Source organism: Xenopus laevis, chromosome 3L (genome assembly GCF_017654675.1).
Source record: "Xenopus laevis strain J_2021 chromosome 3L, Xenopus_laevis_v10.1, whole genome shotgun sequence".
NCBI lineage: Eukaryota > Metazoa > Chordata > Amphibia > Anura > Pipidae > Xenopus > Xenopus laevis.
In genome coordinates this window covers 143,906,452-143,921,460 of record NC_054375.1, presented here as the reverse complement: position 1 = coordinate 143,921,460, position 15,009 = coordinate 143,906,452, and positions in this window count along the sequence as shown.

The following is a 15,009-nucleotide window of genomic DNA, read 5'->3' as shown; positions in this document are numbered from 1 at the left end:
AATACACACCTGTCAGGCGTTTTTTTGTCAACCTTTTGTACCATCAGCCATAGATATAGCAGCAGGGCTCCATGGTGTTAATCACCAAATGGGGCATTTGTACTGAAAACATACCTGGTCTTGGCATGGCCAACCCCACTGTGTGTGCAGCTCTGTATTAAAAGCACAAGTACAAGGGAATGAGGGGACACTTAAAGGAGTCTGGGTGATGTGGTTGGGGCATGGTGCATATTGAATAGAAATGGGTTCATTCTTGTTTAGATGAATAGATCTGAGTAATTTTTCATGCATGTGCCTCAAATTACATGGTTTAGTAATCTGGCAGCATAACGAGGAATTTTAAATGACAAAAACTAAAAATTCCCCTTTCCCCACAATTCTCATAAAACCACACAATGTTTATTATATGATGTCACAATGATGGGAACAAATAAAAATAGATATTGTGCCATGGAAAACCAAACAGTCTATGTTGTCAGTGGGATAATCAGTGGAACTGGGTACAGTTAATTAGGAAACAGCACTTTGTAAACACAGCCCTTTGCTAGATAACAAAGGCACCAGACTCATTGCTTTTCTTTTACATAGCATAAGGATGGGCCTGGACTGATGACCTGGCCAAATGAACGGAACTTTACCCTCACGCAATGGGATAGTCTAACCTCCCCAATATATATCTGGCAGATTAATTTCAAAGGGTACATTTACCCTCCCAAACAACTTAATTTGAAATTGCCTCTACTGAGCATTTTGTAAGTAGTAGTTGTAGTTTTTTTGATACTAGCAGTTTTACACTGCTGTATTTGTAACAGGATTGCCCCAACTTCTAAAGCTTAAGTTACTCATGCGGGAAGTCCCGGGTCGGACTGGGCCGTCGGGTACAGGAAAAAACCCGGTGGGCCCCCCCTAGTGTTGCCACCCGGCCGGTATTTTACCGGCCTAGCCGGTAAAACAGCAGCCAAGGCCGGGGCCGGTATTACAAATTTACCGGCAATGTAGCTGCCGTTTAATTTGTAATACACCTAAAAAAAAGCCCGTGGCTTGCCCCCAGCCTGCTCAAACTTACCTTTTTTTGCTAGGCTTCTTGCCAAATCCGTGCTTGGCTCCGCCCCCTTTGACGTCACGACCCGGCCAGCCAATAGCGCGTCACGGCCCACCCCCTTTATCATCGCGGTCCGCCCTTTTAACCCCCGCCCCTCCACCTGCCGGTAAAGATCATTTTAAAGGGTGGCAACCCTAGCCCCCACCCTTGGCCCAAACCGGCTCGCCGATAGGGCAATACTAAAAAAGAATATTTGCGGCACGTGCAATGGATTTCACGCATCCGTGTAAGATTTACCGATTGCACGCTGACATTTGTGAATGCGAGTGTCACGCAGTTTCTTTGCGCATGCACACAGTGCACCGGCTTTTGCGCATGCGCTCGGGGCCCCTGAGGTTTGGATCCCGGTGGGCCCCAGATGCGCCAGTCTGACCCTGGGGAAGTCTCTCTGCTCAGGTTTGACCCTCGTTGTTACTGACAGACAAAAGGTGACCATACACGGGCAGATTTAAGCTGCAGATTTGGGTCCTTTAGACCAATTCGCAGCTTATCTGCACATGTATGGGACCCTCTGACAGGCCTCCCCAATTGATATCTGGCCAAAAGTCAGCCAAATTTCGATCGGGGAAGCTTGCTTTTTCTGTTGGATCTAGGATTGCATCAGCTAATTGATGCGGTCCTCTCTCCGACTTTTCATATCCCTTCATTGTAATGCGATCATTTGACCCTAGAGCCAAACAATTCCTTTACCACAATATCGCCCACCCAAGGGCTGTTGGAGGGAAAATATGCTTGTTTGGTGACCTAGCCAAACAAGGAAATTTACAGTGTATGGCCACCTATAAGCAGAGAAGTGTCCAGCCGGCTGGCCAGTGCAGAAGGGGTACTCCTGTAAGAAATTCAAGATATTAGCAGTGTAAAAATGCTAATATCTTAAAATATCTTAAAATAAATAAATAAAGTGGTCAGAAGAGCAGCCTGAACAATTTCAAATGAAGCTGTTTCGGTGGGTATATAGTTACATGTAAAAAAAAAGTATTTTTCTATCACTTCGTTTTAAATATTTAGTGGGGAATGTAATAAAAGTGGTTAACTGAAAATAAAATGCGCATATACAAACAGCTTTTCTTTTTTTGGGCATTGGGCTAAAAATATGTTAACTGACTGTGGGGCATTCTCTGCCCCAGAGAACAATGAATGTATAAAACACCATACGGGGGATTGTTCTTGTAATAAAGAATGCACTTAAAGGAAAACTATACCCTCAAACAATGCAGGTCTTTATAAAGATATATTGCATAAAATAGCTCATATGTTAAACCCTGCTTCATGTAAATAAACCATTTTCATAATAATATTTTTTAATAGTATGTTCCATTGGGTAATCATAAATAGAAAATTGCCATTTTAAAAAATAAGGGCCGCCCCCTGGGATCGTATGATTCACTGTGCACACAAACATACCCAACAAACTATACTTGTTAGGTCACATGAGCCAGTTAACAGACAGTGTTCTGTCTTTTGCTTCCACACTACATACTGTTAAGTTAGAGCTGCAGTATTTCTGGTCAGATGATCTCTGAGGAAGCGCACAGACCATTGTGAAATGTTGGTTCAAGGCAAGAGATGTAAAAGGACGATATTTACTTAAATATATATTCCAGTGTAGGGATGTGAAAATCTTAGACACCCTTACCCATTACAGACAGGCACATCCCTAGTAATATGGACACCTCAGTGGGTCCTTATGGGGACCTTGTGCTTATGTCATCCCTGCAGTTCTCACAGTGGATGCTAGAGGCACTGTGGTATAATATAAAAGGGCTTGAAAGCCATGAGGTAGAGGCCATTGCTGCTGAACCTTTCCTCTGTTAGGCCACAGAGGTTAGGGGTGGTGGAACTCATCCTGAGTTTAGTGAAGTGATAGTTATACCCTTTAATAGATCACTCTAGGAGTGATAGATAGGGTATTTAGTTGAGCAGCTCAAAGCTCCTCCGAGGAGATTAGAGGGATTAAGATCCCGGTTATTACTGACCCCATAGTAGGGCCTAAGTGTTAAACTCAGGGAAGTAAGAGTTTCTGAGTTCCACTTAAGGTAATCCTGAAGATTGGGGAAATACCTTCCAACGAGCTGCATTGTTCTCTACATGTACTCCTTACTCCTCAGAGAGTTTTTCTATATTCACACAGTGAGTATATTTTGTAACCTTGATGGATCTCTGTTTTACTCTATGTTTCATGCTCCATGGTGAACTCTGGTTTTGGTTAATAAACTCCGTTTATTGTTTAAGCAAATAAAACTACTGGCGCCGAATCTCTTGTGCATTGCACACAGTTACAGTTACACTACACCCTGCCTCCACCCCGCTGCGAGGGCTTACCCCTGAGAAAGAGAGCTCATCTGTGGCCCCAGCCCACAAAGGAAAGTAGCTGAAACTGTCTTCACATAAAGCAGTTTACTATAGCGCTACACCAGTTTGATAAGATTGTTTAATATGTCACTTTAGGATGAAACTGCTTTCTGGCAGGCTGTTGTTTCTCCTACTCAATGTAACTAAATGTGTCTCAGTGGGACCTGGATTTTACTATTGAGTGTTGTTCTTATATCTACCAGGCAGTTGTTATCTTGTGTTAGGGAGCTGCTATCTGGTTACCTTCCCATTGTTCTGTTGTTAGGCTGCGGGGGGGAAAGGGAGGAGGTGATATCACTCCAACTTGCAGTGCAGCAGTAAAGAGTGATTGAAGTTTATCAGAGTACAAGTCACATGACTGGGGGCAGCTGGGAAACTGATAATTTTTCTAGGCCCATGTCAGATTTTAAAATCAAATATAAAAAATGTGTTTGTTCTTTTGAGAAATGTATTTCAGTGCAGAATTCTGCTGGAGCAGCACTATTAACTGATGTGTTTGAAAAAAAATCCCAGGACAGTAAATGAAAGGATGGCACTTTCCAAAGAAAGAGGAAATTCACATTATCTGATTTCTGTGCTAAAAAGCACTTTTGACCAATACAAACGCAAAAAAAAAATTGATTTTAAAGATATCACTAATAATCTACTGAATAAAGACCATTAAGCTTGCCATTGCTTCATGCAAGTGCAGCCAGTAGTTGTTGGGGAGAGAGGACAGATTTGGGGACAGGGAGGGGGGCAGAAATGTGCAAAAGACCAGCATACCGCATAAAGTAGAGGAAATGTGATGTCAAAAGATAAGAAATAATGGTCAGGGTGGGAAACGTTTGAGATATCACAAGAGGGAGTGAATGCAAGGTCAAGATGGTGGCCCTTTATTTACTGTAGGGAGTGGGAAATTAATATAAAAAGCTGGTTTTGTCTGTGGGGAAAATAATGTCTGGTGGCAATGATATACTAGTAGCTACACAATGGGCAAGGAGAGCAATAGATCACCAGAATATGGTATCTGCTGCTGAAGAATTTGTTTATGGATAGAATAATATGGCATATATAAGCCAATAAACCAAAAGCCACGTCACATTTATGAGATCCTTCTGAACCAACCTGAGATGTCTATAGTCGTCTATAAAAGAAAAGAGGACCAGAGTAATGTAATTATCCTCGTTGTGTATGGATAATGGGTGAATGTGTGTGCGTGGGTGGACGCCTTATACCAGAGTCAATCCGTCAATACAGGAAACAAATGATTCTGTGAGTAAAAGGTTATAAGATCCAGATGACCAAAACTACACAAATATCCACCTGTTTGCCCTATGACACCAGGGGGCTGCTATAAGAAATGGACAAAAGATGCATTTGCTCAGGGCTTCTTGGTTTCATCTTAAAACCTTCCAACCCTAACAAAGTTTTTTCCACTGCTGTCTAGAGCTAAATATGGGGTTATGGCTAAAAACCTCACGGAAATCACCTCTGAGGGGTTGATATTTCTGAGTATCCCATGAAGAAGTGTTTTTTTTTGTTTAATTTCCATTGCTCCTGAGGACACAGGGGCAAATTCACTAAGATGCGAAGTTGCGCACAGGGGTAGCGTAAGGTTGCGGAGTTGAGCTATATAAAGCGAAGTTACGCTAGCGAAGGCTAATTTGCATACGGCGCGAAATTCAAATTTCAATGGAGGAACACGTATCTGCACTATAAATGCCTAGAAAACCTTCAAATCAGCAAATAAAAATTTTATTTTGCCCTACACATGTGCCCACTGTCTAGGTAAGTTGCCATGAGTCAGGAAATGTAGGGGGGAGGAAGGGGAGCCCCAAAAATTTTTCGATCTTTTTCAGCCTATCAGCCATCATGTAGAAAACACGCCAGCGTTTTTTGGGACAATCCCTATCTACTCTATTGCGCTTCGCCAGGTCTGAGGTGCCGAAGGAAGTCTAGCGTAAAAGGTAGCGTTCAGTACACTGCGCAAGTTAGTGAATTTGCGTAGTTCCGTCGCTAGCGAAGATTCGCCTGGCGTAAGGTTGCGAAGTAACACTAGCGAAACTACGCCAGCGTTCGTTAGTGAATTTGCGCAGTAGCGAAAATGCCAAACGCTAGCGAATTAACGCTAGCGTTCGGCGCTTCGCGGCTTAGTGAATTTGCCCCATAATGTCTACAGGCAGAATAGAATATATTGAGAAGAGGGCCAAAATAGTCATTCAAGTAGACTTGAATAATAGATAGGGTGCTCTGCTCAAAAGCCATATTCTGCAATGGCAAATGGAAGGTATAAATAATACAGACGCGGGAGGCACATTTATCTATGCATAAAGAGTGAGATTATTTACATTGGCCAAAACAGAGACAAGACGTACGCTTTTGTGCCTACACACGGTATTTACTCATAGGTATGAACAGGCATGAAATGCGTAAGGCTTGTCTCTGTTTTTTCCCATGTACATAACAGATGAGATTATTTACATGGGTCAAACAGAGACAAGCCTTATGTGTTTTTGGGCGAACACAAGGTAGTTACTCATAGACATGAACAGGCATGAAATGCGCAAGGCTTGTCTCTGTTTTGTCTCATGTAAATAATCTCATCCGTTATGCTTTGATGGATAGGTAAGCCTGCCTTATTTCACTTTTTATATACAGCATGCTAAAAAAAAGGCACACACTGTGTGTATGGATTAAATGAAATGTGCTTTTTATTTTGCTTTTTTGTTATTTTCTCTGCCCCCCCCCCACCTCCAGCAGGGTTAGGGGTCTGGAAATCAGATGCTACTTATTCCTAGGTTTCCTTGTAAAGATGATGCAGACTATTCCAAAGCAGTGTAGAGGGATGAGATGTGCTGCATACTCCCATACATAGTTTGATGTCACAAAGGCCGAGCTTCCCTACAATATACAGGAAAACTGTGTCTATTCTGTGTGGGTGTTCGAAGCTGAAGGGTTTGGCCCAATAGGGGAAATCTGCTATCTGCTGCCAAAGGAAATTGCTATTTTTAGATCTGATTATTCTGCTTTATATGCATATGGGAATCTGATTTTCAAGCATTTTACATTTATTTTATTTTTAGCTAGCTGCTTACATGATCTGATACAATAGACACCCTTAGTATGTGTATATCTGGTATTTTGTATTCGTGTTTTTATGCATGAAGAATTGTGGTGCAATGCTGTACACTCACTCAAACAGAGGCGGAATTATTAAGAAAAAAATGGGAAAGCTGAGGATGAAGAAGATAGGAAAGCGTGGGAGAGGCAGAGACAAGGAAATGCAGATACATAAGGAGAATTAAAAGGTCATCTGCAACCTTAAAAATTTCAACATCATTGCAGTTGCATGTGGACTTGCAGTAATTGTGCCCAATGCAGTACAACATACGCAACTTCGGCAAAATTGTGAAAAAAGAGACGGGATTGCATCATCATTTCCACTACTTGCATTTAAATGTTTTACGGGAACACACGTCTACTGACCTTGGATTTACCACTAAAACTTTATGTTACCGCACACCTCCTTCCACTTATTCTGCGTAGTGGTGCTGGTCCACCGTTGACCTTGCCAGGTCACCTTACTGCTTTGTAGTTTCGAAAAACGGTCCGCACACACCAATATTGCAGTCGGGGATTGTGCCCCTTTTATTAATGCCACCAACAATAAATATTCAACGTTTCGGGGATTTACCACCACATTCATGGTGGCAGTAGCACCAGGGTTCCCTTGCATTAATAGGCTCCATTGCTCCCAATTCAGCTGAAGGTGCAGGAAGCAATGGAGTGTGGTAAAACTGTAAGCAAGTGAAAGAAGCATGTTTGGATGCAAATCATTTTAATGAATAGTGTCCATGCATACTAAAATTGTGTTCTTTTTAGCACAACAGCCCTTGTGGTTATGTTCAGAAGATATTGGGAGGAAAGAAGAGGGAGGAAGAAAATAAATGTATGGGGTGGTAAGAGCGAGAAACGAGGGAAAAAGAGGAAGATCAGTCGATATGTGAAAGAGGAAGGAGAGATAAGCTGGCTTATCAGTGATCTGATGGGCCAAACACTATGGTAGTATGATGTTAACCACACCAGACCCACCCAAAGGACTTATAACTTACTGTTGACAGATTGTATATTAATTCATGTTTATTTCATAGGGCAGTGCAGGTGACAAGAGGATATTAAGTTAGACTGAAGGATAGGAGAATTGATCATCAGTACATGAAGGGTATCTTTACTGTAACAACCTCAGGTTATGGAGGTGCCTACCAGGAAAGGTGTCAATGAGTAATTCCTTGGTGGTGCCTTGTAACTGGTAACAAGGATGTCTTGCAATACCCAGAAGAAATGCTTATGATATACCAAACAATGAGTCAACTAATCAATTAGTTTGTAGAAAAAGTATGAACTTTTTTTGAGCCATGCTATGCGTAGAGTGGAGGTGAGAGATACAAGGGTGGTAGAGGAAAAGGTAGAGAAGACCAAAGGAGATGAGTCAGAGGAAAGAGACACTGTGTTGTATATACAGGGGGGTTGATGAAAGAGAAATAGGAAATTGAGAGGTAATAGGTTAGAGAGGAAAGAGAGGGAGGGAAAAATACAGAGCTTTGGGGGTAGAAAGAGAAAGGTGAGACTACGAGTAAGAGGTGACAGAGGAAACGCTGAAGGCAGGAGAAACACAGACAGGATGTGCTAGGGTAGCAGTAGCATTTTCGAGTTTACATGTAAAATATTCCATTGCCAGAACAAAACAATATAACATTGTCTTTGGCTCGCCGCCACATTTCAACAGAAACCCCCGTCATTGTCTCTTCCCATAGGCCGATCTGAAAGCTCAGTACAAATATGATCATGCACTGTGCAAAGACAAATGTTTTCCCTCGGCAAATACCCTTTACTGTCTGATGCTGCGGCCGTGTAATAACACAGATAATATCCCACCGCTTTTGTTGTTATGGAAATCATGACATATAAATATATTTATCAGGTGTGAGTGACACAACAAGCACTTTCTTATCAGATCTCTACTGCTCCCAAATGCAAATGTCTTCTGCTCGGGTGGCTCTTCTGCTGACATATCACTGATTTCTCCGCCGATATTTCTGTAGAGGTCAATCATTTGCACTTCATATTCCTTTCTCCAGTACTGGGGGTACAACACAGAACTTTAGAGAGAGCTGATTTGCATGTGGGTGCTTGTTTGGATAAGGTCACTCCACAGAGAATTGCTTTATCCTCCATCAACAAGAGTTGAAAGGGAAATAGTAGTGGATAAATAGTGGATAAAATCAGGGTTGAGTATCTATATATTGGGCCCTAAATCATAGAACTATGTCTACATGCGATGTAATTAGAGAGATTAAGGAGAGATGCTGTTTATAGCCTAAACCGATGGCCTAAATGTGTCTAGCACCCTGGCCATTTAATAACCCCTGCAGTTAGGGTATTTATGGTTTAGTACACAGACTATAGAGACCTGCAGAAATTCAGAGAAGTGCAGGGAGCAATGTGCAAAAAACTTTGCACTCTGCTCTGCAGTTCATAAATTACCCCCAGTATAGTATAGTATAGTATAGCATTGTACCAAGATAATGCTTGGGAGAGGGGTGTGTGCGCCACAATTTTACACACATTACAACACAAATGCAAAATATCAGATATACGCATACATAGGGCCTCCTCATTGCACTCTAACAAACATGGGGTAAACAAAATTCAGTAAACAAACTACCAAATGAGGAACAGGATGTTAGTTTATGTGGCCATTTCTTCAGTCGCAGAGTTTCCAGCCAACAACTTCTGACCTATAGATGGTTTCCATGTAAGCTAGAGAAGTATATATATTGGGTAATTGCAGCACAAGATTGCAGACAACCAGACAGGCTTCAAAGTGGATTTAAAAAAGAAAAAACATATTCTTTGATTTTACATGCAGTTAACAAAGCACCAGGCCATATGGCATACACCCTAGGCTACTTAGAGAATTTAATTCAGTTTCAGCCAGGTGTTTTTCTAATTTTTTCAGACTTTCTTTCATTTGTGATGGTATCTAAGGATTGTAGGAAAGATGATGCAATTCCTATATTTAAAAGGAGATTACAATCTCAGCCTGGCAATTATAGGCCAGTAAGTAGGGTTGCCACCCGGCCGGTATTTTACTGGCCTAGCCGGTAAAACAACTGCCAAGGCCGGGGCCAGTATTACAAATTTACCGGCAATATAGCTGCCGGTAAATTTCTAATACCCTTAAAAAGACCCACGCGGCCCGCCCCCAATCCCCTGTAAACTTACCTTGTCCTTCGGTTCTTGTCCTGGCCGTGCTGTGGCCCCGCCCCTTTGCAACAAAACCCCACCCCCTTTGATGTCACACCACACCCCCTTTTTGTACCCGCCCCCACCAGCGGAATTTTTTTGGGCAAAAGGTGGCAACCCTACCAGTAAGTGTGACATCTGTGGTGAGTAAGTAATGTATCAGTGTTTGCAGGTTTGTTATATATTTAACAATTTATTTGTGTGTTGCTCAACTAACATTCTTATCCTGGCTGCAACCTAAACACTGATGCTGTGAGTCACTGACAGGATTCACCAATGCAGCCCAATTAGTTCCATTCAGGATGAGGCATTCTTGCAGCAGGATCTTGACAAACAATCCATTGTGATTAGGAGAAAGAAGGATCCATCTTAATATTCAGAACAAATTTTGCTGTGAAGCTGTGGAATTATCTCCCTAAATCAGTTGTACTGGCTGACTGGTCCGATTGGCAGCTTGGAGGAATATTTCCCCGCCCTATGCAAATTGTAGAGGCTTCAGAAGGGGTTATTTGCCTTCCTCTCGATCAAGGCAGGTTATAGATAAAAGACGGAACCCAACAAACGTGTGTCATTTTACTATTTTACGCTACTAGTACTCTTGTCAGATTGACGTGACAAAATTGCATTCAATCCCCAGAATGAGTGTAAAGCCACTAAATACTAATAATAGCAAAGAGTTCAGGGTGGAATGATGAGGCCTTACGCCTTTCAGTACCTGTTAATATAAAATGTTGCTCCAACACCACCAGATTAATCATTGCTGAGTCACCTCCAAATAAACAGCGGTGTAAACACTGTCGTGCATCCGAATGCATAAATACCAAAGCAGAGTGTATGCACACACGCCTATATAGGTAGCGCACAATACCCCATCCAGATACAAATTCATTGTGCGGGTGCAACTAACACGGTGCAAAAATATTTATGATAGATCCAAAGCTTTGCTCATATCGTATAAACTTTGTAGCACTGTGTGACCTGAGGCCTTCATATTCTTCCAGTATATCTGTAGGAATAAGTCAAACCAACTGGACTTGCTGTGTTTTTCTTGAAGACGTTTCACCAGTCATCCAACTGGCTTTCTCATTTCAGAATGAAAGCCAGTTGGATGAAACGCCTTCAAGAAAAACACAGCAAGTCCAGTTGATTTGACTTATTCCTACAGATAAACCATGACCTGGATGAATGAGAATCTTCACAAACATCCTTCCAGTATGAGATAGGGCCACACTGGATGACCTTGGACCCATCTGTATTACAGATATTACAGGGCTTAGAGCAGGGATCCCCAACCTTTTGAACCCGTGAGCAACATTCAGAACTAAAAGGAGTTGGGGAGCAACACTAGCATTAAAAATGTTCTTGGGGTGCCAAATAAGGGCTGTGATTGGCCATTTGGTAGCCCCTATGTGGATTGCCAATCTACATTGAGGCTCTGTTTGGCACCAGGTTTTTATACAACCAAAACTTGCCTCCAAGCCTGGAATTACAAAATAAGCCCCTGCTTTGAGGCCACTGGGTGCAACATCCAAGGGGTTGGAGAGCAACATGTTACTCACGAGCTACTGTTGGGGATCACTGGCTTAGAGGAACAAGCCAAACACAAGGGCACAAGGGCAGATTTTTGTAAATAAAGGACAATATCTTATTCAATAAAAAATAATCTGAATGCCAGCTAAATGTCACGTCTGCAAAGCAACTATGATTAATAAAACCCCAAACCAAAGATGAGATGCATGTATGGAATAAATAGACAAAGTGATACACATATATTCAGGGTCAGAGTCTGACCTTTCCCATTTGCCTCTAATGTGAAAGAAGTTCTTTGTGAAACTGGATTATTATATGGGTTATTCAGGGATCCACCACCAATCTTTCCTATGGATCTGTGGTTCTAGCCCCCATGATACACTATGGTGTGAAAAAAATCTGTTAGCACTCTGAGAACAGAGGTAATGGTAATCCCCTCTTAGAGAATGTATAGTGAGAGTAGTGGTTAATGCTATATATTAAAGGCCAGGGTATAGTGTAAATAAACACCAAATTCAGAGACAACCCAGGTGGGGAAAATAAACGCCACTGCTACAAAGGACAAAATCTTCTGCTGTAGATTTTAGCCTTTAATGGGGACTGCAGCTGACTGAAATCAATATACGTTTATATTCATTTATAATACATGAGAGCCATAAATATCCTATATAAACAGTGCTTAATGATGCCATCCGTTATAATTCGTGCTTTTGATGTAATCTGTATCACATGGTTATATGATTATGATTTATACTGTGGGTGGTTTTTAGCATCTCCAGCACATTATTAAGTAAGAGCAATAATTAATGGTACCTCCAGCACACTATACAGTAAGTGCAAGGGATAATGTCATCCTCAGCAACATCCTTACCCACAGCAAAAGCGCCTGGGCACTGCAACCCCAAGCATATTATACAGTGAGAGGCAGTGGGTAATGGCACTCCAAGTACTTTATACAGTGGGAGGCAGTGGGTACTGCTACCCAAAGCAGTTAGAGGCAATAAGTACTGACACCCCAAACACATTATACAGTGGAGAGGCAGTGGATACAGCAACCCCAAGCACCTTATACAGTGAGTTATAATTGGTGCTTAGTGATGTAATCTATGCCACATGATTATGATTTATACTGTGGGTGGTTTCAAGCATCTCCAGCACATTATTAAGTAAGAGCAATAATTAATGACACCTCCAGCACACTATGCGGTAAGTGCAATGGATAATGCCATCCTCAGCAGCATCCTTACTCCCAGCAAAAGTGCCTGGGCTCTGCAACCCCAAGCACATTATACAGTGAGAGGCAGTGGGTATCGGCACTCCAGGCACCTTATACAGTGAGTTATAATTGGTGCTTATTGATGTAATCTATGCCACATGATTATGATTTATACTGTGGGTGGCTTTTAGCATCTCCAGCACATTATTCAATGAGAGCAATAATGAATGGCACCTCCAGCACATTATACAGAAAGTGCAATGAATAATGTCATCCTCAGCAGCAGCCTTACCCAAATTAAAAGCAGTGGGTACTACAACCCCAAGCACATTATACAGTGAGAGGCAGAGAAATGGCACCCAATCATATTATATAGTGAGAGGCAGTGGATACTGCCAAATCTTAAACAACCAATACACACTTCGGCTCTAAGAGTGAAACAAAGACAATGAAAAAACTAATTCGATTCAACATAATTTCTCTGACTCAATGCTTCAAGCAATGACCACCTCACAGGAAATCACTGTATAATACATATTATACAGTGAGAGGCAGTGTGTATTGGCACTCCAAGCAGTTTATACAGCAGTGGGTCCAGCCACCCCAAGTACGTTGTACAGTAAGAAGCAGTGGGTATTGCCACCCCAAGAACATTATACAGGGAGAGGCAGTGAGTACAGCAAGCAACAAACCATGACATGGAAACTTAGCCAGAAAATAGATTTAATGTACAGAATTAAGTAAATCATTGAAATTGAGCTTCTATACTTTAGCCTGGTACAGTGTCGAACTGGCCCAGCGGGATACCAGGAAAACTCCCGGTGGGCCCAGGTGTCAGTGGCCCTCATGCTGCTAAACATTTGGCCTATTTCATGGTCATTCCCTATTTCTATGAGAACAAAGAGGCTAAACAGATGGAATAAAAGATTACCGTATGTAAAGAAAAGAGACTAGGAGAAGAATAATAGTACTGAAATAGTGGGCCCCTGGCCTAAGGTTTTTGGTGGGCCCCTGGTGTCCCAGTCCGACACTTGCCTGGTAAGTCCTTATCATATCCCTAAAAGGAATTTTAGCAGAGGGCTTCAGCCCATTCTCTTTGCATAAGTTTAAAGTCTCTTTTCTTTCTGTTGCTTATTCTGTTCTGATTTCCTCCCGATATTATGTCAGCTTCCTTCCTCCTAATGTCTTGAGAACTGTGTGTTTTTTTTATGCCTTCTGCATTAAGAAAGCTGCACTTACGAGCACAGTCTCAACATGCCTCCCCATAGAGAGAACCATTTCTTGTAAAATTCATTAGAAAGACAGTTCTATAATCTGTTAAAATGACTATTCAAAAAAAAAAAAAATATTAGAAAAAAGTGTAGTCCCACAGATTGGAAGCCTTCACGGAGATAGGATAAAGGTTTATTGAAAAGTTCAAATTATCCCCCATAATTATGCCCCAAATTCACATTAAAATCCAAACACTAAAGGGGTTGTTCACCTTCCAAATTTTTTTTTTCAGTTGTTTTCTGATTGTTTCCCAGAAATGAAGACTTTTTCAATGACATTTTTTGTGGCCACTTTTCTTATATAAAAGTTTAAATCTTCATGTCTTTCTGAAACAGCTTTTAGAGGGGGAGGGTCATTGACCCTCTAAATTGTTCTAAATTGATACATTTAGTTGATACATTTCGTAGTTTTTTCCCTGTAAGGGCAAGGCCAGACGTGGCGTTTTTGTGGCATTTTTTACGTTGCGTTTTTAAAAATGAACAGCCAGGCGTAAATACGCATAAACTGCACTACCACTGAAACTAATGGAAAACGCACTATGGCAATTCTCACAGGGCGCTTGCAAGCTGAAATCCGCCACAGGACGCCGGTATTGGCGTTTTTTAGCAGAAACGCCAATACGTCAAGAAAGTACCAAATCAATAGACTCTATGGGATCTGCACGTTTGAAACCACACTGTACGTAAATACGCAGCGTATTTTAAACTTTGTAACTAAAAAACCCCTGTCTTTGTAAATACATGCATCTGCATAGATTACTGATATGACAGGGGACCAGGGAATGTGCATTGATCAATTTTTCTTCTTTTTTCTATGTCTGTAGTTAATTTGGCCAGATCAGTAGCACTTCCATTGTATTTTAGTACATTTTTATTAAGCCATGGAGTGCTCCCACAACCTTTCCTTTTTGCTTTTTGTATTGTAGCAGATCTATTCTGTTCGGAAGTTCAGCAACTATGCTGCAGGCCAGGCTTCCATGTGGTTGTAGCCAGTGGCGTAACTAGATATTACTGGGCCCCACAGCAAATTATTTTTCAGGTCCCCAAAATTTTTAGCAGTTGACTTGTTTTACCAATATTTATTGAAACTCTATAAGAATTAGGGCCTCGTGGGGCCCCTATACCTCCTGGGCCCCCCTGCAGGCGCAGGGTCTGCTTCCTCTATAGTTACGCCCCTGGTTGTAGCACCCCCACACCTGTCTCTTTAAATGGTGGAACAACGCCTTTGGAAATGGGTGTTGGTCTGGGCA